General features: G+C 37.3%; 3 long non-coding RNA genes across 3 annotated transcripts; all 3 read left to right on the top strand.

Moving 5' to 3' along the window:
* The first annotated feature begins 504 nt into the window (after positions 1-504).
* On the top strand, positions 505-4292 carry LOC134789408 (uncharacterized). Its single transcript, XR_010144053.1, has 3 exons — positions 505-645; positions 1321-1477; positions 4241-4292. It is a non-coding gene; the product is annotated as an uncharacterized LOC134789408 (long non-coding RNA).
* A 6373-nt stretch (positions 4293-10665) lies between these two features.
* LOC134789410 (uncharacterized) lies at positions 10666-17086 on the top strand. The gene is made up of 3 exons (XR_010144055.1): positions 10666-10708; positions 12525-12604; positions 14885-17086. It is a non-coding gene; the product is annotated as an uncharacterized LOC134789410 (long non-coding RNA).
* Positions 17087-17112: 26 nt separating this feature from the next.
* LOC134789403 (uncharacterized) lies at positions 17113-23252 on the top strand. Its single transcript, XR_010144049.1, has 2 exons — positions 17113-19524; positions 20865-23252. It is a non-coding gene; the product is annotated as an uncharacterized LOC134789403 (long non-coding RNA).
* The last annotated feature ends 1954 nt before the right edge of the window (positions 23253-25206 follow it).

Raw genomic sequence — 25206 nt, 5'->3', positions numbered from 1 at the left:
TGTCTTTGTGAGTAAAAATATAAATCGATAATAAATTGGTAGCTGAATTATCTAGCTTCCAAAATCATACAATAATTCAATTCAGGGCTGTTTCACTTAGAACTACCAATATGAAGTATGGGGGGGTCTGTCTTGTCAATTATCTAGAGATGTCGCCGGTAACGGCAACAATTTTACCCCTCACCCACTTGTTTTATTTCCTGGTGCAACATTTCACGGTGCTCAGCGTTTAGTTATACGCAGAAAAAAAGCGGTGCGGTTAGTCTGTTACGGCTATCAGTATTTATGGTCTGTAAAAACGCGGAAAATTTAAAAAATATAAGCGGGATGGGTTATCGTCCCATAGACAATCAGAATTTCGCGTCTTTTTCTACTGACACAGTTGTTTGACCGGCTATACTTTTGTTATTTTTGCTACATAAAATCATATTGTACTGGCATAATGTCACTGAAATGAAATAAAAAAATACCTAAACTGTCTTTCAATTGTCTTTTTGACTTTTTACTAGGTAACCTGATTTTCAAAACAAACATTTCTGAATATCGTGACTCGTGTCTTGATTTTTAGTTTTACGGCCAACTCGGCGGCCTAGATAATGGCCGCATCTGAAAAACTTTGCTGCGTTCGGGGATGCAGCAACTCTCGTAAGTAAAATATCGAGCGGGAAAATTTAAAATGATAGTGCTAACCGGCCTGTACCGGCCCGGCGTGCGACCATAATGTGTTTTTCTGTATTTATTTGTAAACTGTCGATGTATAATAATCGCTCACGCTGATTAATACATGCGAAATGGATTCTAAAGCGTATTTTTAATATGCAAGCTATAATACATGTCAAAGAATTGTCATCATAACATGATATAATATTTATAATTCATGCTATTTTCCCGTTAGTTTTGCCTAAAACACTACTAGAGTTAGACCAAAAGAAGTCTGCAACGATTTTGATAGCACACGCAGTGCAAGTTTGACGTTTAAAATAACACTTGCACAGCGTGTGCTATGTAAATCGTTGCAGACTTTTCTTAGGTCTAACTTTACACTCAAGTCTAAACCATGAATCTAGTACCTATAACTGGATCAGGCATGAGGGGTGGGGGATATGACCGAATGGGAGAGTTTTATGTATCTTTCAGTAGGAGTAGCAGAGAAAGCGCTAATTGTTTGTCCTTGTCGCAGTATCACATTTTTATTCCCCAGCGTAAATTTAGTATGCTTTATGGTGGGCAACAAACCAATTCGCATTGCTTATGTTCTGTCCCTCACGGACGCACGCGTATAGCACATCATATATTAAGATCATCTATGCTCTAATCCAGGGCTCTCCAAACCCCAACCCGCGACGCGTTCCAATGACAAAGCATCCGGCAGCGGGAGCCCTGCTCCAGGGGTTCAGGCCTAACAGCAGAGCAACCAGATACACCTCACCTGACTCCAATGACCTGGAACCGGATGAGAACCAATTTAGCGGTCAAGGTACAACAAATAATCTATATCTATAGTTGACCCAAACCAAACGGACGACCGGGGTCGTAAAACTTCTCATACACGCTCGCATGATTGAAGGTGGGGTGAGAGAGATAGAGATATGATCCCAGTCGTCCGTTTGGTTTGGGTCTAATATAGCCTATGTGTACTTACTTGTACAAAACAGTGTGTAGTATCAATGTGTGAATGCGTTGAATTTGCTATAGTAGATAGGTAGGTAGGTAGGTACCTACTAAAGCAAATTGTGTTTGTTTACACAACGTGTATTTTGAATTAGAACTTAGTTGTACTTATTAATAAATTATTGCTTACCCTGTAAGACTGTTTTCCCGAAGAAGGTCGTAAGTGCTATAGATCCCGATGGCGCTTATAGATTGTTCCTCGTAAAAAGACGGGACATTTGTATAGGTATATTTAATTAGACTCAAATCTTTAATCGACAAACGCCAAACGATAAAAAGAAATGTATCGGGGTGATAGATGCTGCGAAAAGTCACGCACTATTTAAGTTTCGATTGGCGTTTTCTATCAACTATTGTGATCTTGGCACCCTGGGCATTCCGCTGTTATGTGTGATGAGCAAGAAAAAAATTATAATTCTTCAAGTAAGAGGTTCCCAATTTTTTTAATTTGGGTTCTGTACCCAAAGGGTAAAAACGGGACTCTATTACTAAGACTCCGCTGTCCGTCCTTCTGTCCGTCTGTCTGTCTGTCTGTCTATCTGTCTGTCTGTCTGTCTGTCTGTCTGTCTGTCTGTCTGTCTGTCTGTCTGCCTGTCTGTCTGTCTGTCTATCTGTCTGTCTGTCTGTCTGTCTGTCTGTCTGTCTGTCTGTCTGTCAACAGGCAATAACTCATGAACCGTGATAGCTAATAGACAGTTGAAATTGTCAGATAATGTATTTCTGTCGCCGCTATAACAACAAATACCAAAAACAAAATAAAATAAATATTTATGTAGGGCGCCCATACAACAATAGTGATTTTTTTGCCATTTTTTTACATATTAAAACGCTTACGCCGCGCTCACGCCCCGCCCGGAAAACGCGCCTGTGTGACGGAACCTTTAAGTAGATGCTCACATAACGCTCATGCTCATACTTTACATACATTACTACCTGCGCCAGCTATCGGATGCCCTATGTCATTCATACAATTTTGTTAATTAAGTTAACTTAGGTAGATACAGCTAATAGGTAAGTAGGTAACGATGCGAGTTGGGTTATAAAGTTCAATAGTTATTATGGGTTAGCTTAGGTTTAGTTTTATTTATAGTTAAGTTTATTGCAATCACATTTATAACACCACAAGGATTGGTATAAGTACAGGCGCTATTTATAAGAAAGGCACTGCCATCGGAAGTTTAACTTCAGAAAGAAATCTAGGCTTTATTGTGATAAGATTTTTTTACGATATTTTTCCTCATCGAAGATGATCAGATCGTAAATATCCCTGTCCCAAAATGTGATAATGAAACTGGAAATCTTTAAAGGAACCGCGGTTCACGTGATCGTTCAGTGATATTTCGTTACTACCGGTCTATATTAACAGTAGGTAGGTATAGGTACTTGAACACTATGAAGTTCCAGGACCTGAGTGATGACCTGACGTACGTGACACGCTCTAGAGACGCTTACCAAAGCCGGGCGCCTTCGGCGCCCTCATACTCAGCTCATAGCGTCGGGCGTACGAGGCCCGCTGTATGCATTCCAGCCGGTCCTGATGTTCATGCATGATTTATGATGGCGTGCATATCCAAATCCATGCCATTATTGCAGCTTTCTAGCACTAACGATCACGGAGGTAAAGTATAAAGTATACAGTTTGTCAAAATCCATTTTTGATGATGGGATCGATGAGGAAATGAGGGAACTCTTTAAATATTATAGGCTTACATTTAGTGATTTTTATTATTGTACAAAAAGTAACATAAAACAAGAAAAAACACACATCATTTGTACAAATGCGAACATACTCGTATATCTCTTTCAGGGATCTTTCCAGTTAATCTTAATGGTGTAATGTTGGCCCACGATGGGAACATAAGAAAATCAAGAAAGTGCGATAAGTGCAGGGGGGCAATTTCAACTGCGGGAAATTTCAACTAATGGAAATATAGGGTCATTGCGCTAGTTTTAGTCCGTGCTCTAGTTTTCGTCCACTTGACAGAAAAGCAAATAATAATATATATGTATTTGATTTTTAATTTTCTAAATGCGAAATATCATTTTTATGTAGACAGATATATTGTTTTGACATTAAGGATTGCAATACGTACAAATTTGTGCACTAATGTAGGTTTATATTCAAATTTCATCAAGTGGACGAAAACTAGATCTGGACGAAAACTAACACACCTACCCTATTCCATGTTTTACATTATTAACTACAGTGCTTATTATTATTATTTTACATTATGAACTATCAAACTCTGACTTCAGTGTCTGAGGTATGTTCATATGGGGGTTAGTTTTAGATGGTTTTAGTTAGTTGAGCACACAGACAAAACATCCTCCAGACTTAGCATAGTCGCGCTACCCCCTCTGCCACGCATACGGTAATTTTACTCCATGTTCGAGTCGAAAGTGTCTTTGAACGGACCAATCACGGCACGGGACTTTGCTCACCTCGTCCCGCGCACCCCCGCATTTTTAACCGACTTCCTTGGCATCATCGGTTGCATGAAATAATTGCTCTGAACTCGGTCTAGAGAATTCCTAGTCTATGGTTGAGCACAAACCATTTCGTATTTAGGTGGCGCACCGCAGTCCAGCATATCTAGAGTCTTCAAAAGGCGAGTGGGCGAACAGGAGGACGCCGACACCGACCGGTCGGGACGCAGTACGGCAGTACGGCGAAATCAGCAGGGAACAGTTCCGAATCATGTACGAATCATCGTCATAATTATTATTGTAGCTTTGGCTTACAAGGAAGGGTACCCAACTCGTCAGCTCCGATTTGATTCATTTTTATATATGTTATAGAGTAGTCTAAAATAACGGACACGTATTTTTTTTTAGCTGCCCATAAGTACTCAACTTCCTGGGAGAAATTGGCCTCCAAAGTACTGAAAAGTGACAAAACGCTCTAACTCCTGAGTTTTGTTCAAGCAAATTTCTAGTTAATTACTGGTTTGAATATATGTTGAAGAACATGAAAAAATAATGGACACGTGTTTTGCTATTTGGGCTCAAATTCATATTTTACAAAAAAAACACACTTCAAAATTTCATACTTGTCATCGTTTCACGCGCTTCACTTCAATACCGTGTGTTCACTTCGCCCGCCCGGCGCCGCCAACACGTTGCCGCGCGCCTAAAGGCTTGGCCACACACAGAGCGCGACGCAGCGCCGCGTCCGCGCCGCGTGATGCCGACGCGAAGCCTGGTCAAACAGGGCGCGCGCCGATCGCGCCGGCCTCACGCTCTCAACACGCCCTCAAGGCGCGCGTGAACGCGGCGCGGCCGCGCGGGAACGCGGCGCACCGCTCGCTGCCTACGTCCGATCCTACTGACGTGACCTTGCGCGACGCGGCGGGCCGCCGCGTTCGCTCGGCGCAGCGCTGCGCACGCGCCGCGCGGACGCAATGGGCCGCGCGGCGCGGGGCGCGACAGAAGCGGGGCGTGATACCGGCGGGACGCAGTCTGTTTGACGTCGGTAACCTGTTAGCATGTGCCGCGGTCGCGCGGCGTGGACGCGGCGCTGCGTCGCGCTCTGTATGTGGCCAAGCCTTCAGGGTATTCAAATGTACACTTTTAGGATCTTTGATGTTTCAAAATATGCTAGGACTTAATGTCCAAACCGGTTTACAACCATGATAACATTGATAACATTTTCTTCACTACCGGGAAGTTTTTAGTTTTCATGATAAAAAAAACGAAAAGATAACTAACGTGAAGTTCGAGTGAAAGGATAAGAATTATGAAACTTTGAAGTGTGTTTTTTTTGTAAAATATGAGTTTGAGTCGAAATAACAAAACACGTGTCCAGTATTTTTTCATGTTCTGTAACGTATATGCAAACCAGTAGGTAATTAACTTGAAATTTGCTTGAATAAAACTCTCTACAGAAGTTAGAGCGTTTTGTCACTTTTCAGTACTTTGGAGGCCAATTTCTCCCAGGAAGTTGAGTATGGGCAGCTAAACAAAACACGTGTCCGTTATTTTAGACTACTCTATAACATATATAAAAATTAATCAAATCGGAGCTGACGAGTTGGGTACCCTTCCTTGTTAGAAAACAGCGTTTTATATTAATTGTAACAGTTTTTGTAAAAAGGATCTAGTATTTAAAAAGTGGGCTAGGTAAGGCACTATATGGGCCTTACATGGGTCATTAGTTACCTAAATATACTCCGGTAAACCAGCTTTGTTATTAGCAGCAGTAGAACAAGGCGACAAATTTGAAAAATTTAGAATTCCATACAAATTTCCAATTTCGCGCTTTTTTTTACTGCCAAAGTTGGTTTGGCTTAGTATAGTTAAGGCGCTCTTATACTCGAGTTTTACGTTTTCAAGGGGGTGAAGCAGACGAGTGGTAGAACGGGCAGGCGGGCGCCCCGCGCGGCGCACCGCACCATTCCCGCGCAGCACGTCTACGTCCTTATTCTGACGACATCGGTATTCTGAATTGTCAGTTCCGGGATTTTTAGTTCGGCAATTAATATTGAATAAGATTTATTAGTAAATTCGAATTTTGATGAGTACTTAATGAAATTAAAAACCGGACAAGCGCGAGTCGGACTCGCCCACTGAGCCCACCGAGGGTTCCGTACTTTTTAGTATTTGTTGTTATAGCGGCAACAGAAATACATCATCTGTGAAAATTTCAACTGTCTAGCTATCACGGTTCGTGAGATACAGCCTGGTGACAGACGGACGGACGGACGGACGGACAGCGGAGTCTTACTAATAGGGTTCCGTTTTACCCTTTGGGTAGGGAACCCTAAAAATGGTAGGTAAGACGGTGAGGTCGGTGAGTGTACCTAAATAATTATTAATTATATACAATATGAGTGTATACTTGACTGATCATGTTTTTGTAAAAATCGATTTCGACTGGCAAAACATATTATTTTTTGGCAACCGGGTTTTTTAACCTAATTAGACCCCGCTGAATCCGAAATTGCCGGTTGATTGATCGAATTCTTGACTGGAAGTGAGATAGTTGATATAAAAGGTCCCTTTTTTTAGTTTTTCGTAAATAACTCTTAAACGGTGGCGCATAGCAAAAAAATTCTTAAACATAAGTAATCTGCATAAAATTGCCTACAAGAAAGATTCCGTACAATTTTTCGCTAGGATCAATATTCAAAGAGATATTAAGGCGGGAAAGTTAATTATAATCACTTTTTGAAGGTCTCTTTTTTTAGTTTTTCGTAAATAACTCGTAAACGGTGGCCAACATAAAAAAAAAATTGTTAAACGTTAATAATCGACACAACATTTTCAATGAAAAAAGATTTAGTACATTTTTAGCAGGGATCAATATTTAAAAAGATAATAAAGAGGGAAAGTTAATTATAATAAATTCTAAGGTTCCTTGTTTTTATTTTTTCGTTAATAATTTGAAAAGTATGACTCATAGCAAAAACAAATTTTACACAAATAATAAACATAAAATCTCCTACAAGAAACATGTAGAACACTTTTCGCTAGGATCAATATTTAAAAAGACAATGCATCCGGTAAGTCAATTATAATCAATTTTAAAGTCCCTTTTTAGTTTTTTGTAAATAACTCGTAAACGGTGTCCCATAGCAAAATAGGTTTTTATGAATAAATAATCTCCATAAAATTTTCTGCAAAAAACATCTGAACACTTTTCTCTAGGATCAATATTTAAAACGATATTAAAGGAAGAAAGTTAATCACAATCAGTTCACAGGTCGCTTTTTTTTCGTAAATAACTCGTAATCGGTGCCCCCGTTGCAAAAAATATTATACATAAATATTGAACATAAAATTGTCCACAAAAAAGGTTTTGTACACTTTTTCGCTACGATCAATATTTAATGAGGTATTAAAGGGGGTAAGTTAATTATAATCAATTTCCAGGTCCCTATTTTAAGTTTTTCGTAAATGACTCGTAAACGGTGGCCCATAGCAAAATAGGTTCTTAATGTTAACTAACCCCCCTTGGCTAAAAAGTGGCCTTCATGTTTAAAATTCATTTGTTTATGTAAGATGTCAGTCTTTGGGTCACGAATTTACATGTGTGTACCAAATTTCAACTTAATTGGTCCAGTACTTTTGAAGAAAATGGGCTGTGACAGACGGACAGACAGACAGACAGTCGCACGAGTGATCCTATAAGGGTTCCGTTTTTTCCTTTTGAGGTACGGGACCCTAAAAACTACAAAAAGTGACATGTGAATTGATTGTAATGAACTTTCTTCCTTTAATATCGTTTTAAATATTGATCCTAGAGAAAAGTGTTCAGATGTTTTTTGCAGGAAATTTTATGTAGATTATTTATTCATAAAAACCTATTTTGCTATGGGACACCGTTTACGAGTTATTTAAAAAAAACTAAAAAGGGACTTTAAAATTGATTGTAATTAACTTACCGGCTGCTTTGTCTTTTTAAATATTGATCCTAGCGAAAAGTGTTCTACATGTTTCTTGTAGGAAATTTTATGTTTATTATTTATGTGTAAGATTTGTTTTTGCTATGAGTCATACTTTTCAAATTATTAACGAAGAAATAAAAACAAGGAACCTTAGAATTTATTATAATTAACTTTCCCTCTTTATTATCTTTTTAAATATTGATCCCTGCTAAAAATGTACTGAATCTTTTTTATTGAAATTTTTGTGTAGATTATTAGTTCATTTTTTTTATATTGGCCACCGTTTACGAGTTATTTACGAAAAACTAAAAAAAAGGAACCTTTAATATCACATATCTCACTTCCAGTCAAGAATTCAATCAAGCAACCGGCAAATTCGGATTCAGCGGGGTCTAATTAGGTTAAAAAACCCGGTTGCCAAAAAGTAATATGTTTTGCCAGTAGAAATCGATTTTTACAAAAATGTGACCAGTCTAAATTATTCAATTTGATTAATTTTATAGCCTTTTAAAATATGTTTACACAATTTATCAATCGTGACTGAATTCCGGATTGGTTAGATGGGTGTGTGCCTTTGCTGCCCAACTTGTTATAAAATGACAATATGACGGACGAATGTCTGAAATGTCACCGTATTTAAGAATTATTTTGCTTTTCTTCGTAAGTATGTTGAAAAACATTGTGTGTATAACATATTTGCATATTTATACTGTGATTACCCATTTTATGAAACGTCCGCTAAACTAGCACAGGTCCGACGCTGACAGTGGTCACGGGCGTACTGGCGTGAGGAATAGGCGCAAGGTATTGCCGCGTAGGGTGTAATTTAGTAGGCAAAATGTTGAATTGATCAAATGATGAATGAAAAAATTAACGTATCGATAAAAGGACAAGCAATAATGAAGATTTACTTAAAAGCTATCGACTGAAGTAAGTTTCATATACATTTTCGTCCTAGTACTTCTAACATAAGGAAATAAAGACAGTGTTAGGCATGTTTTCAACTTAAGATTCTATCGAGAAAATAATGAGCCGTCGTGTTTCTGACAAGCAATAACGTAGTTCAAGGACTGAAGTTATACATACTAGAAAATAATGCATGAAATCCTTGTAAAAGTCTGTAAATATGGTGACAAAAAAGTGCATTTTACTACACACCGCGCCTTAAGGCATCAATCAAATTAATAAAACCGATAGACTACAGTAAGTTTAAATACCTACCTACTTATAACATAAGACAAGCCCCGAGCAAATCTGCTTTTAAGAGGATGCTGCATAAACATCTGCTGAAACAAGAGTATGAGTAGGTAGTATCCATCGTAATATATTAGTATGTATGTGAGAATTATGTAGTAGTATATTCATTGTATATATTTTATTATTTTTATCTGTGTATTGTATATGTAGTTTATTATGTTTTTCAGTTGTTTGCAATAGTTCCTAATTGAATTCTCTTACTCTTCTTCTTGCACCATTTTTACTACATCTCTGTTTAGCCCTATGGTTGACTGGTAGAGAATGCCTTTAGGCATTAAGTCCGCCATTTGTACATTTTATTTGTATTTTGTGCAATAAAGTTTAAATAAATAAATAAATAAAATAATAACCGTAATACCTATCATAAAAGTAGGTACGAAAATAGATTAGAAGTTTGTTAGTAATAATACCTGCTTAAGTTAGTTTGGTACCTAGTAATTTGTAAAGATAGATAAAGCAAATGAGAAATAGTCCTTAAATATAACGGAATAACCAGTTAATTTGTTACCTAATGAAAATATGTAAGATAACTTGCTGTGCTTGTATATAGGCGGTATCTGTACCTATGAGGTGAACAACAAACAAAGTGTCAGACAATCGATTCTGGAGTGGTGGATAACGTGAGAAAGAAGAAGAATAATGCAATCAAGTCAAATTGAGATCATAGTACCTAGGCCTAGCACAGGACGGATACGACAACAGCATCTCGCCTCGCTCGCGAGACAAGACTACCCGTCTTTTTCAAATTAAGTACTTATGTATTTATATAAATAGGTTGAAGCGAGACACAGCGATCGGACCTTTCGTTTCCATCTATGGTTGTCGCTGCCGTCGTCGCCAGTCGCTCAATGACGTGGTCGAGCCGTAAGTCCTTTATGCCAATTTCCGCATTATAAAAATTTCCAAAATTTGGATCGATAAAAAAAACTACTAATCCAGTAAACTTGTCGAATTTTGTAACGTGGCTCTTCTGCGTCAAATCCGGTAATAGTTATATAGAGGTTCACAATTCCTTTATTTAGTTTCGTTTATATATAGCCTATAGCCCTTTTCGATCGACCGAGCAAAGCAAAGCAAAGTTCTTACATTCAACTTGGAACTCACGGGCCACACGGCTGGCTGCACTTTCGCCTTGGATTTTATCAACGATCGGCCAAATGTCGCAGGTAGTAACGTGAAATCCAACATTTGACTAAATGTGTAAACCTGCAAATTCCAGAGGGAGTAATACTACCGACGCCAGTCCACCTGTGGCTCCGGAGAGCACACAGTACTGCCCTGCTGATCCTGGCCGTCCTGGGACGCGGCGCCTGTGACGTCCCACCGAGACCTATACGCGCACACTCCACCACAGCGCCGCGCCGTGCAGAGAACGTGCCACTCTTTTTAACCAGGTCACATCAATTGGCTAATACCTTAATAATAAAACAAGTAATAAAATTAAGAAACTAAAACTGAAAATTACAAAATAACTTTTACACAATACACAATATCCAACTTTCAAAAATGCTAGAAAGATCTTAGGGAGCGACTACTAGTTACACTTTAAGACTTGACTTTGGTTTAATTTCTAGGCTCTTCTAGCTCCATAACACCTTCATCGAATCTGTAGGTACGGTCAACCAAGAAAGTGATCTACCACTTTTCGACTCTATCAATCAGATGATAGAGTCGAAAAGTGGTAGACCACTTTCTTGGCTGACTGTACATAGGCAGGGTAGGTGGACTGTTGTTTGATCAGCCTAATCCAAAGGATTAAATAATAAATATTATATGACAATAATTACACAGATCGACATAGTTCCACAGTAAGCTCAATGAGGCTTGTGTTGTGGGTACTAGACCACGATATATATAATATACACAAATATATACCTATATAAATACTTATATACTTACATAGAAACATCCATAACTCAGGAACAAATATGCATTATTGCGATAAGTTAAGTTTTCTTACTATTAAGTTATTCCTTATCGAAGAGATCGTAAACCATTGTACTGATGTGACTTTAAACCCTGACGATGGAACTGGAACTGTTTAAAGGAAACGTGGCCGTCATTTCAGGCCGTGCTGGCGAATCGAACGATCACAGTGATAAGCATATACATCGGATTCTAGGGGGCAAATTGTATGACGGGATCCCTATCCGTGATACAATTTGCCCCCTAGAATCCGATGTTTGGTGATAAGTGTACCTAACTTTGCTATCAAGATCTATAAGTACTTACTTTTTAGATTTTTTACACACATTTCAAAGAAAATTTATTTATTTAATTCCACGCAAACGAAGTTGTGGGCGGCAGGTAAGTAGTCCGACATAATTAAGGCTATTATAGTAAAATATTTTTTAAGAAATATGTAGGGCCATCTCATCCATTACCATCAGCCACCCAACATTATAACATAACACAGACATCATCCAGGCGTCACTAGGCTGCTGAGGAAAGAAAATAGAATAGTACGTTTTGGAAAATAATGAAACAATTCGTCTCTGTACTATACGAGTATACGTATTAAAATTAAAAGTCTCGGGGATCGAACTCAGATACTTTGCGAACAATTAGTGCCAAGCCAAAACATACGCTCGATCGTACCTCTAAGCTAAACCGAAAAAGTGGCAGATTATGATGTTGACTCCACGGTAGACATTATAAGTAATATGGGACTGGTCATCATTATCCCAAGAAAAATCGAAGAAATACAGGAGAATCCCAATTTGTAATTGCAATTTGTCTAAATTCCAATTTGTAATAGCACAGCATGGCCGTGAGCTCCATTCCCAGTAAATAAAAAGTTAAAAACCATGATTACGCGAAGCAGAATTTTGACTGCACGAAACAGCGACATCTACGTGTAAACTTATCTAAATGTACGGATATTTGTTCAACTTTCAATTGTAATTTATATATAAGATACCTATTTATATTCAATTGTAATTTATTTTTGTTTTTGTACATAAGGCCGTAGGCCCGACGTGAGGTTGTCAAGACACTTTTCCTATTGGGTCGTGTTTAAGCTCCAACTTTCCCCCTCTCGTGTGACGCTTCGGGCCTTCAACTCTACGCGGAACTTCGGCCTTCGGCCTTCGCGAGCCTCGACAATACTTAACTTTGAGTGTATACCCTAAAAATCTACCGATCACTACCTGGTAGGTACATACCTCTGTACCTGTATTCTTTTTGTATGATGGACTTTTAAAATTACAGGTGAGCCCCATGTTTCCAACCAACAAGACAAACGAAAGAGACTGCAGGCTACACAAGTACTACTATTGGATATCTAGCAGGTCAGCTAAATTCAATTAAAGAGAATTATGAATTTGTCACTCTAAATACGCCGTAATGGGAGTAAACGAGAAAGATGCCCGCAATTTGCAAACTTCGGTGTTCGCGGTAGACCCCCAGCGCTGATTTAAATATCGTTTTAAGTAGATAATTTATAATCCATGCATTAGTCGTCCTACGTCTTGAAATATATTTTTCATTAGATAGCTTTATTTTTCCACTTTGAGCTATGTGAAGTAAAATCTGCTTGAGTGTTTGATTACAGTCAACAAAATAGGTATATCTATTCATGCACCGCAATATAACAGCGATAGGTACAGGAATTGCGAACTTGTGTTAATTAAGACGAAACAGGAGCTGAGTTTTAAATATTTTAGGTAAATATACCCGTCTCGCTAACGGAAGCGGCTCCTTAATTAAACTAGTGCGATAAGGACAAGGCGAAAAATCCTGCGTAAAAATCTCAAAAATGGAGGTTTCGTACTCGACTGTTTCCTCCTCCAAAACTTAACCAATCGTAACCAAATTTGGAAATCTAAATAATTATGAAATTATCTGTGTTGGACCGTTTTGCTTTTTTGGCTAATTGATGTCAGTTTTGAATACTAGGCCTCTCATTGCGGCATAGTCAATGAGGCCATTTTTGAAGGGCTCTAGCGCCTTAGAAAACAAAAATATCAAAAAAAGCAAAACGGTCCGACACAGATATTGACAATATTAATCTGTGTTGAAAAAATCATTGCTCTAGCATCAAAACCCATGGAGGAAACAGTCGAGTACGTTTGTATGGAGAAATGACCACTCCTGTTGGCTCTTAAGCCATTCAATACACACTCGTGTGTAAATTTATGTTTAAAATATCTGGGAGACCAAGCTTAGCTCGGAAAATATATAATAATCTCAAAAATCCGCGTTTTCCCAGATATAAGACCTAGTAGCTAGATCGACTTTTCGCCCCCGAAAACCCCCATATAGCAAATTTCATCGAAATCGTTAGAGCCGTTTCCGAAATAAATAACAAGAATTGCTCGTTTAAAGGTATAAAATAAGATAAGATAAGATACCGCCCATTAATTTCTATATTTTTTTTGTAAATACATAATTTACATCGCGGTCGGGGATCGAACGTACGACACGGGTTTAGTTATTCATTTTGAAATCTTTTACAAGCTTTTATTTAGTTTCACCTGTCCCGTTGTCTGTAATCAAATCTTGCAAGTTAAATTTGATCTCCACTTCCCGGTGTCCGATTGAGCTGAAATTTTTCATGCATGTATAAATCGGATGACAATGCAATATTATGGTACCATCGAGCTGATCTGATGATGGAGAATTTAAAAATAAGTTACGGCAAGTATGTAACAATTATGAATCTAATACGATCATTTATATTCTTCTGCTTTCATAAGTAATAGCAAAATAGTTACTGATTTTTAAAACGCGCTTTTCAATTAAAAGACATGTCAAGATCGCTTACCTTCTTTCAAGTTCTTTCTAATGCTAAAAAAAACGAACTATAACAATTAGTAAAGAACATTATTTATTTAGCTGAAGCATATTTTTTTAATCTTGTTAAAACTAAAAAAGGATACAAATTGCAATCAAAATTACAAATAAAAATTAAACACAAAAAGTTCACCTTTCCTGGGAATCGAACTCAAGTCACTTATGCGATCACACTTTCTGACGAAGCAAAATGCCAGCAATATGACTGTAAATGAGGGCTAGCGTTTCTTTGCTCACCAGTTGGCGCCACTGTTGATGGTGGTCCAGAAAAACAGAAGATATCAAAATTTTTACATGCTTATTTTTCTAAATGCATATAAGTATTTTAGTTGGCACTTTTTTTATAAGTACCACTAATATTTATTGAGCTATAGCTATGGTTTACCATGATTACAATCAAAGATTTATCACAATTATGAATAAGGAGTGAAAAAAGCGATAATTAAATGAATAAGGAGTGAAAAAAGCGATAATTAAAAGCTTGAAACCCCCAAAACTTCTATACATTTGACATTTTGAAAGATAATCCATCCATCTACAATAGCGCGGGTTTACTTATTAATTTTGAAATAAATATATTTTAAAATAAACACAAAAAGTTCACCTTTCCTGGGAATCGAACTCAGGTCATATGCGTTCACACTTTCTTCCGAAGCAAAATGCCAGCAATATGACTGTAAATTAATCAAGTTGTTTTTAGAATTTTTAGGTTATTACAATAGTTACATAATGTTTTAAAACTCAATAAAATTTTCTTTGTTGCTTTTTTTTTACAGAACACAAGAAGAGTCTCAAGGCTGCAGGAGGGGCACTTAAACAGCGGACGATTTATAAATAGTTACGAAAAGAAGGTACTTAGTTCCAAAAGCTGCAGAACAATGTTACGGGCTGTGACTCCAATCTCAGGCGGTTGGTAAAGAACTTGTGCGGTAGTTTTCTAATAGAAGGCAACTGAACTTTGGGACTAAAACTAATTAAAAAATATTATACTTTTCTCAGTGAACATAATAAAAATGACCTTGATCCAGGCAGCCTACGGACTGGGTCAGTTAGTAACTTCTTACCAATCGCCTCAGGCCTCTCACTAAAGTCCAAGAAGCAGCGAGCAGGAGGGACCGAAAGTCAATGAGTAAATTTTTCACTCGACGACTATTTAAGGCACATCACACACTACCTGAATCAGTACCTAATAGTCAAATGGCACCTGTCTTTTTGTATAATACCGGTTATTACATCTAACCGGGGCCCAGGGCACTCTTTGTAGGAAGGCCGGTCAACGGTTGCTATACCATCCTAGTAAGCATTCTTACAGCAGTTTTCCGTTATACTTAATATCTAATAATACGTAACCCTTCGTATGCCTTTGTTAAACATTTGCTACTGATTTAATAACCTACTGATATGAATGAAAATTGTAAATTACAGTCCAAATTGTGTGGTACGTACTACCACGTACACGGGACAAGGCATACGAAATTTTAAGAGGAAATAGGACAGCCGCTTCAAACAAACGTAGTCCCCATTTTGCTCTCAGGATATTGACATTATGGAAAATTATTTTTACATATTTTAATTTATACTTATTATTCTTATTAACTATTATTACTTAGCTATGCCTCTACGTATGACATTTTTCTCTGCAGCTGACTGGTGGCAGACCCTCCAACGCGTTCGGTCCCTATAAGCTATAGCTCAATAAATTCAAAAAATAAAACGATGCGGCATGTCTGTGATTGATATGTACCTACTTGACATCAAATTGTGTAAAAATATTATAAATTATAAATTGAAATAGATGATTTGTTATGAAAGGTGATTTTGCGCCGGTCGACTTTTCAAATAGTTATTGTTAACGATCTTTTGATATTTTGTGAAAGGGTAACAGCCCAAAATGTAAAAAAAAAAAAAAAAAAGTTCTCCCGTGGCGGGAATTGAACCCAGGTCACAAGCGAACACTTTGCGTTGGGCCAAGCATACATAGATCTGCTTGCTAGATTAAGACCAAGATAACTCTGCAGAGATTTTCATAGTAGTCGATTAACAAAATATCTTTAATAATGTTAGTTATAAATTGAAATATATGTCCATCTATCCAGAGATAAATCTATCCTGTCATCCACTTTTATTCTATAAAAATGAACTACATTCATTTAACGTTTTTAGCAAATCAAGATAAAACAATTTAAAACATTGTTAACGATCTTCTGATATTTTGTGAAACGGAAAAGTAACGGAAAAAATAAAAATAATAATAAACAAAAAGTTCACCCTAGGTGGGATTCGAACCCGGGGTCACAATGCGTGCACACTTTATGCAACCATGTTCTAAACCTTATTACAAAAAGCATAAGGTCCACCGATGGATAGTTAAGAGTATTGCTGTTTGTACCTAAGCCGGTTTTCTGAAAGGAGAAACTCAGCGCAAAAAGTAAAAAAAAAAAACGAAAAAGTTGACCGATGGCGGGAATAGAACCCAAGTCACAAGCGAACACTTTGTGCTAAGTCAAACATACCTAAGCTGCTAGCTAGATTCAGACCAGACATGCAAGTGTTATATTTTAAATGTCAAACAGCTATGAAATTATGACTTTAAAATAACACTTTGCAAGTCTTTGCTTTGAAAAACACTGCAGCGTTACCTTGGTCTTACTCTGCCACCCTAGTTAGTAAGCATGCTAAAAGCAGTTTTCCAGAATTATTAGTCGATTAATGTCTACAAGGAAAAATGACAAATTATAATAATGTAAAAAAAAACCGCCCAAGTGCATGTCAGTATCGCGCACGAAGGGTTCCGTTACTCAAAAACCCTAAAAACGGGAAAAAATCACGTTTGTTGTATGGGAGCCCCATTTAAATATTTATTATAATCTGTTTTTAGTATTTGTTGTTATAGCGGCAACAGAAATACATCATATGTGAACATTTCAACTGCCTAGCTATCACGGTTCATGAGGTACAGCCTGGTGACAGACAGACGAACAGACAGTCTCAGATAACGCGGTTAAGTATACTATTCAGTTATATTAGTGTGACAGAGACATTGGGCGTTTCGTTCGCTACGGAGTGTAAACGATTTGCAACTTGGCTAAGCACCCAGCTTCCTCGCACATCTCTGGTGGAAACGCAGCCTAAACCTGTCATTTTAAGCATCGCCTTGGTTACATTGATTTAGAAAATACGATTCTCGACATTTTTTTTCGGACTATTCACAGTTAGACTTTTAGTTTCATTTTTGTACTTCGTTATTGATACTTTTAGTCTTTTAAATTTCTTGACAATAATAGGTATTTAGACATTTTAGGCGTTATCCGTTTTCCGTTCCACATAATATCAGGACACTGTTACGTCCGTTACCAATATACTTTTTAAGAGGAAAGGTGTCGAAAAAATATTAATCATTGAATATTATCGGCAATTCAAGGCAAATATTTTTTTTTATTTTAAAATATTGTAAACAATCTTCTGATATTTTGTGAAACGGAAAAGTAACGGAAAAAAATAAAAATAATAATAAACAAAAAGTTCACCCTAGGTGGGATTCGAACCCGGGGTCACAATGCGTGCACACTTTATGAAACCATGTTCTAAACCTTATTACAAAAAGCATAAGGTCCACCGATGGATAGTTAAGAGTATTGCTGTTTCTACCTAAGCCGGTTGTCTGAAAGGAAAAATTCAGCGCAAAAAGTAAAAAAAAAAGGAAAAAATTCACCGATGGCGGGAATAGAACCCAAGTCACAAGCGAATACTTTGTGCTAAGTCAAACATACCTAAGCTGCTAGCTAGATTCAGACCAGACATGCAAGTGTTATATTTTAAATGTCAAACAGCTATGACATTATGACTTTAAAATAACACTTTGCAAGTCTTTGCTTTGAAAAACACTGCAACTAACGTTACCTTGGTCTTACTCTGCCACCCTAGTTAGTAAGCATGCTAAAAGCAGTTTTTCCGGAATTATTAGTCGATTAATGTCTATAAGGAAAAATTACGAATTATAATAATGTAAAAAAAAACCGCCCAAGTGCATGTCAGTATCGCGCACGAAGGGTTCCGTTACTCAAAAAACGGGAAAAAACACGTTTGTTGTATGGGAGCCCCATTTAAATATTTATTATAATCTGTTTTTAGTATTTGTTGTTATAGCGGCAACAGAAATACATCATGTGTGAAAATTTCAACTGCCTAGCTATCACGGTTCATGAGGTACAGCCTGGTGACAGACAGACGAACAGACAGTCTCAGATAACGCGGTTAAGTATACTATTCAGTTATATTAGTGTGACAGAGACATTGGGCGTTTCGTTCGCTACGGAGTGTAAACGATTTGCAACTTGGCTAAGCACCCAGCTTCCTCGCACATCTCTGGTGGAAACGCAGCCTAAACCTGTCATTTTAAGCATCGCCTTGGTTACATTGATTTAGAAAATACGATTCTCGACATTTTTTTTCGGACTATTCACAGTTAGACTTTTAGTTTCATTTTTGTACTTCGTTATTGATACTTTTAGTCTTTTAAATTTTTTGGCAATAATAGGTATTTAGACATTTTAGACGTTATTATTTTTAGTCATTTTTCCTTACGACAATAGTCGCCTAATTCGTTTTCCGTTCCACATATTAATATCAGGACACTGTTATGTCCGTTACCAATATATTTTTTAAGAGGAAAGGTGACGAAAAAATATTAAGCCTTGAATATTATCGGCAATACAAGGCAAATTTTTTTTTAATTTTAAAATATTGTTAACAATCTTCTGATATTTTGTGAAACGGAAAAGTAACGGAAAAAAATAAAAATATAAATAAACAAAAAGTTCGCCCTAGGTGGGATTCGAACCCGGGGTCACAATGCGTGCACACTTTATGCAACCATGTTCTAAACCTTATTACAAAAAGCATAAGGTCCACCGATGGATAGTTAAGAGTATTGCTGTTTGTACCTAAGCCAATACTGCTACCGGCTGTGGTGCCGGTAGACAGGTAGAATAACGTTTTTCGATTTTGTGATGTTGGCTGTAGTAGACCCTCAGATATCATTCGCGCGCCAAAAGTCTAGCTGTAAATTACATTACGACTGTTACGAGTAATAAAAGCCCGATATAAGTCGGTCATAAAATAAAAAAATAAATTGTTTATTTCCGAAAAATATTTCTTGGATACAGTATAACAAAGCATACTAAAGCTACTTATTGTGTACCTACTTAACTGACGGAAGGGGCGCAGCTATACGTTATAGTTATCGACAGTGATATCAGCATTTCACTTCTACTCTACGTATTGTTTACGTATTAAGCGTCGGGCGATACGTATTAATTATGTGAAACTAGACGAGTTTATTTTCGAATAGAGATTGAAATAAATCTAATTATTTTACTACAAATAGGTGTACCTAAGTATAGTATGTCAAAGGACTGTCTAATTTCAAACATAGACAGAGAGAATCATAGTATCTAAAGATCTTACACTAGTGCTTAGCATCCAAAAGCAAAATATAGTTTTATTGTTCTTATTTACTGAAAAATTGGTTTGAGCTACCATATCCATACTTTTTGAATATAATATAATTTAATATTTAATATTATAAAAGGAACTCTATCTGTCTGTCTGTTACCTCTTCTCGCTTAAATCGCTGAACCGATTTAGATGAAATTTGGTATTTAGATTGTCCGAGTCCCGAGGAAGGACATAGGATAGTTCTTAACCCATAAATCATCCCTGATAGAGGTGAAATTTTGTATGGGGACTTAACAACAACTGCATAACAAACTTTGTCAATAGGAACTATACCGCCCGCGAGGTGTAGCACCGGCGCTGGTGTACGATTTAGTTGAAATTTGGTATAGAGATAGTTTGAGTCCCGGGGAAGGAGAATGGATAGGTTTCATTCAATAAATCACCCTTTAAGGGGGTGAAAAGGGGCGTCGAAGTTTGTATGGGGAATCAACAAAACGCAGTATGGATAAAATAATAGCTACCTAAATTACTAATTCCACGCAAACGAAGTCGCGGGCAAAAGCTAGTAAATTATGAATTGAAATAGATGTCTTAAACTAAACAAAAAGTAACCACGCCCTCTAATTGCTGCCGAGGCCACAATCGACCATCGGAAATCCATGGCACAGTCAACGGTAAAAATATGGGTGTAGACAACTTACACAAAAATATGTCCCATAGTTCTTAATTCACTGACATAAGAGTTATGGGACATATTCTTGAAATGATTTGTACACCCATATTTTTACCGTTGACTGTACACCCGCCCTTTCGAAATTGCTCGGCAATGGTTTAATGTAATAAAAAGCGATATAAGCTATAAGCGCTTAGTAAAAAAAATATGTATACCTACTAGTCACGGTACTAAATTTATTAATAGGGTATGAAGCGTATTACTTAATTCTACTACTTTTTCTTCTTCATTTGACATGCCCTAACGGAAGTCGGCGACCGCCTTTGCAATCTCTCTCCTGCTCTTAGCCATTCTTACCAGTGTGGCTGCGTTATCCATGTTCGTCCACTTTTTTACGTTGTCAAGCCAGGTGACCCTCCTTCTTCCCCTTCCTCTCTTGCCATCAATTTTTCCTTCCAATGTTAGTTGTATTCTACTACTTAACTAGTGACAGTAGTGACCATATATTAGATTCCCGGAGAAAAAGAAAACTTCTATTTTAAAAAATCAGTTCGCGTGTGATATGCCTCAGAAGTGTGAAAAAGTGCCGAGCGAGAGCGGGGCAGCCTTTTTAAAAGTTGACACAGTAATATATATTAACATGAAAGGTATTGAAATCTGTAATTTTATAGTTTGGTAAACAAGTAATTGTCAGTAAAAAACTGTTACGAAAAAGAGAGTACTGAGCTATAACCGCGAAAATAAAAAGTTCGCAAATGGCGGGGATCTTTCTCTTTTACTCCAATGAAGGCATATAATTTTTCATTGCAGTAAAAGCGAAAGATCCCCGCAATTTGCGAATTTCGGTTTTTGCGATAGCCTCTCTGTTCTTTCTGCTTAAAATGCTCCACTGAAAAACGACTCTTCCCAAACTATAGATTAAGTACAGGTAAGTAGTTTACCTAGTTTATTTAAAATTAGCAAATACCTAAGTTAACAATGAAACGTTATGTCTGGTATGGTCTGGCAAACCAAATTTGTTAGAAGAAAAGGCAGCAAATTGAAAAAAAATTGGCGGGAAAATTCTATCTCCCATATGAAATTTGAATTTCGCAACTAAATGCTTGGTTTGCCAGGCGATATTAGATATGTACCTGTATTTGGATACATGTGGCCACTACATGTGTATAAGTGGGTGAATCAACTTGTTTTACCACTTATTGCCATAGTTATGGTTTTCTGAACTACAAAACAATGGGTACTCATCCCTTTCTTTTGGGTGCTAGTATCAGCGTAACACTACAAAGACTCTTTCTGAAAGATTATTTGTCTAAAGTGTAATTCTATGGAACTTGCTAACTACTTATGTAAACAAAAGTCAGAAGTAAGTTCATCATTCAGAGACAATTTCAATATGTTTACGTAGTTGTATGTTTACATAGTTAGCAAGTTCCATAGAATGACACTTTATGTTTGATATGAGACAGTCCCTGGACACAATAGGGCTTATTACACTTATCCTGCCTTCAGACGGCTAACGATGAGCCGCGACGTCGGCCCCGATATCGGGCAAGGATCGTTTTACGTTTCATGTGGTTTCATGAAATATTGTCACATCGTTCACAATATTTCTTGGTGTAAAAAATAGTTCAACTACAAAAATATCAACCATGATTGCCAATTCGAGACAAAGTATATGTTACATGTCAAATATTGTTGACGATGCTCTTATATTTCGTGAAATGCAAAACGATCTTGCTCGGGCGCACCGTCGGCCACGATCGTATTAAGGCCCGACGGTGTGGAAGTGTAATAAGCGCTTATAATGTACATAACGTCAAGGGATAGTTGATCCACCCATTTTTTTTTACTAGTTGTGACGTGGCTTCGCCAGTCTCCTTTGTGTCTTTTGAGAGTGTGTGGTACATGTATGGTAACGAATATTGTCAGCTAGAGGTCGGTTCTGTAACTTCCAACAACTTCTGTAAACAGGATTGACGTCCGTACAAACATAGCTAACGTAATGTTACATTTTAAGTAAAAATTAAGGATGACTCACGCTAGACCGCGCGGGATCCGAGCCGAGGCGTTCGACACGTAATTTTCTATGACGGCTGATCGGTGTTCACGTGGTGCTTTCCATATAAAACGAAGCGCTGGAGCTCCGGCTAGGTCTCAGCCCTGTCTAATAGCGTGAGTCATCCTTTATGGTGATCTCCTTAATAGAAATAGAAGGGCTAAATCTATCCTCTCACAAGTGTAACAGGATAATTTCTGCTGTGAGAGACAGCTCTTAGTAGCAAGTTAGCAGAAAGTATCCGGTAGCAGAAAAGGTATAATCCTTAGCCAGAAGATTCCTCCGACGATCTCACTCCTCACATTTTTTTTAGACAGAATAGCATAATCTAGTTATTTATTTGTGACTATATCCTAGAGCCTCAGCGCCCGTTTTTGTACCCGTTTACTATCTGTGAATTATGTAGAATATTGTAAAATATAGGTAGTAGGCAATATAAACTGACTACCTGATAATTATATATTTTTTTTTATAATCAGGCAGACCACTAAGCTTATAATGTTTAACGTAGGTATTTTTAGACACTCGCGCGACTTGTAGGTACCTTTACAAACACCACCACCAGACCAGTACAAACGGCAAATATCAATTTACGCTTTTCCTACTGACATATTGGTTTGCCAAACTACAATTATAATGTACCATAATTGGAATATGCTTAGGTATCGACTGCAATGTATTATTAGTTACTGCAATAAAGAATTTGTAAGTATTTCCAGTTCGATTGTCAAAGCCTCCATTAGTAGTACCTAGGTGATCATAGGTCCTAGAACCGGGTCATCCGGGGGCTTACGATAACTTGCTTACTCGTCAAGATATGACGAGTAATTATTGTATTTTAAATTGTTAAAAGATTTTTATAGTACTTATTGTTGTGTTGCTATAACTTTGTTAGTGGATTTGTTTAAAATTGCTGTTAAATGTTATAAAATTTGGTAAATAAAGTAATTTAACCATTTTTAAAGTTGTTTTACTTAATGATTAACAGGATGCCTTTAGTTTTTAGGGTAATCAAACTATTTATTATATTAATTTAACCGTACAAAGAATAGTTTTATTACCCTAATCAACCATGAACAGAATTAAAATTTCCCTAAAAAATTACCCTAGTGCAAGTTATTTTGACATATTTCGCTAGATGGCGTAGTGTCTCAACGCTGAGTGTATACTCTATCTCAGTATATATAAGTTACTCTATGATTCAATTACTGTCAAAGACAAAATTGTTTTGCTTCTGTGTCTCAAACGGAACTCCATATTTTGATTTTTTGATACTTTTAGTGTCGATTTGTAGAGAATAACAGCAAATTTAATTAAAAATATAATGGCATGAAGAGTCGGTACACGGTTTCTTCGTGAATAAATTTACGTGTAATTTAATGCAATTATCAAACATTTATTGAACAAATTATGGTTACAAAGTGAGGTCTAAATCGAAAACGTCATATACCGGCCCCTTAACAGTTAATACGAAGATTTAAAAACATGACGCATTTTTTATGTTTTCATCAAAAATAGGGCCAATTTTATGTGACCATGCTATAGTGACATGATATCTATTGATATAAGTACCTACATATATGTAGATGCAATCTATAAAAATAATTACGGACAGAAGTCTACAATACATGGCTGCTTAACTCAAAAAATTGGTAGACTTTATTTTTATTTACCAAAGTATATAGTAGGTGCTATTGCTAATAAAATAATAAAGCACATAACATATAGATGGCGTCAAACAAGTCACGTTATTAACTAAACTCATTGAATTACAGGCCAGGGTCGTCGTTCAACACGGATGTTCAAAATGAAAGCAAACTTAGTTGGCTGGCAGTAGTGCAACAGGCTCAAGAGCTTAAATTGATTTGTAACGTGGGAAGGTAAGCGAGCTATAAAGTATACGGTGTTATTAAGTCCATAAACGTAAGGTAAATCGTCAATTACTGGCCACCGGCTGATAACTTGCCACGCTAAACTAAAAATGATTTCTATTCAATTATAAACAGAATTAATTTTTCGGTGGCTATAGTTATTGAGACCTGTTTATAGGTGAATAGAATTAATTTTTAGTTTAGGGTAGCCAGTTACTAACAGGTGGCCGTGAATTGACGAATTATCCTAATTCGGCTTTTTATTAGCATTCTGTAACTACTTTGTAAGTATTTTTATCTTGTATAGTACAGTCACCTGCAATAATTAGGTTACACAACGAAGATCGCAAACATATCTGACACGATATGTGTAAAGCCATAAGAGCCTGTCAAATATCTTATCGGCCTTAGAAGCGCGAAGCGAAGCAAGCTTACATATAACTTGGAACACACGGCTGACGAGGGGCACGTCCCGGTATTTCGGTGTTTTTAAGGATGACTCACGTTAGAACGGTCCGGGTCCGGGCTGAGGTATCCGACACTTCGTTTTCTATAGAAAGCATCACTTGATCATCGGTCACTCGTCATAGAAAATTAAGTGTCGGTTGCCACGGCCCGGACCCGGGCCGTTCTAACGTGAGTTATTCTTTAAGGTGAACTATCAGAGGATAGCAAGAGGATAGTTTGTTACGCAATAATTTAAGTAAATTTGTCCGTATTTAAATAATATTAGGCAATCGTGTAGTTGAGGACATTATATTTTATTCATTAAATTATGAGCGGGCTCGATCAAGGGGTTATGGAGCTAGAAGGGCCTCGACGGCCCAAAAGCTATTTGTAAGGGGTTCTACAATTCCGGGCGACTCCTTCGATAGAAGCACGATTTCAGCGGAAGGTTAACTTAAGGGGCCCACAGATTACCAGTTCGCCGGACGATACCAGCCTGTCAGTTGTTCGGAGCTCTAAAATTTTGCGTTTAAGGGTGGAATCACATCTATCAGCATCGAGCCGCATTTTATATATGAGCAATCGCTCGTTAGT

The sequence above is a fragment of the Cydia splendana genome, chromosome 3, assembly GCF_910591565.1.
Source record: "Cydia splendana chromosome 3, ilCydSple1.2, whole genome shotgun sequence".
Taxonomy (NCBI): Eukaryota; Metazoa; Arthropoda; class Insecta; order Lepidoptera; family Tortricidae; genus Cydia; species Cydia splendana.
Note: the sequence above shows the minus strand (reverse complement) of the source record. Positions and strands in the feature narration are given on the sequence as shown.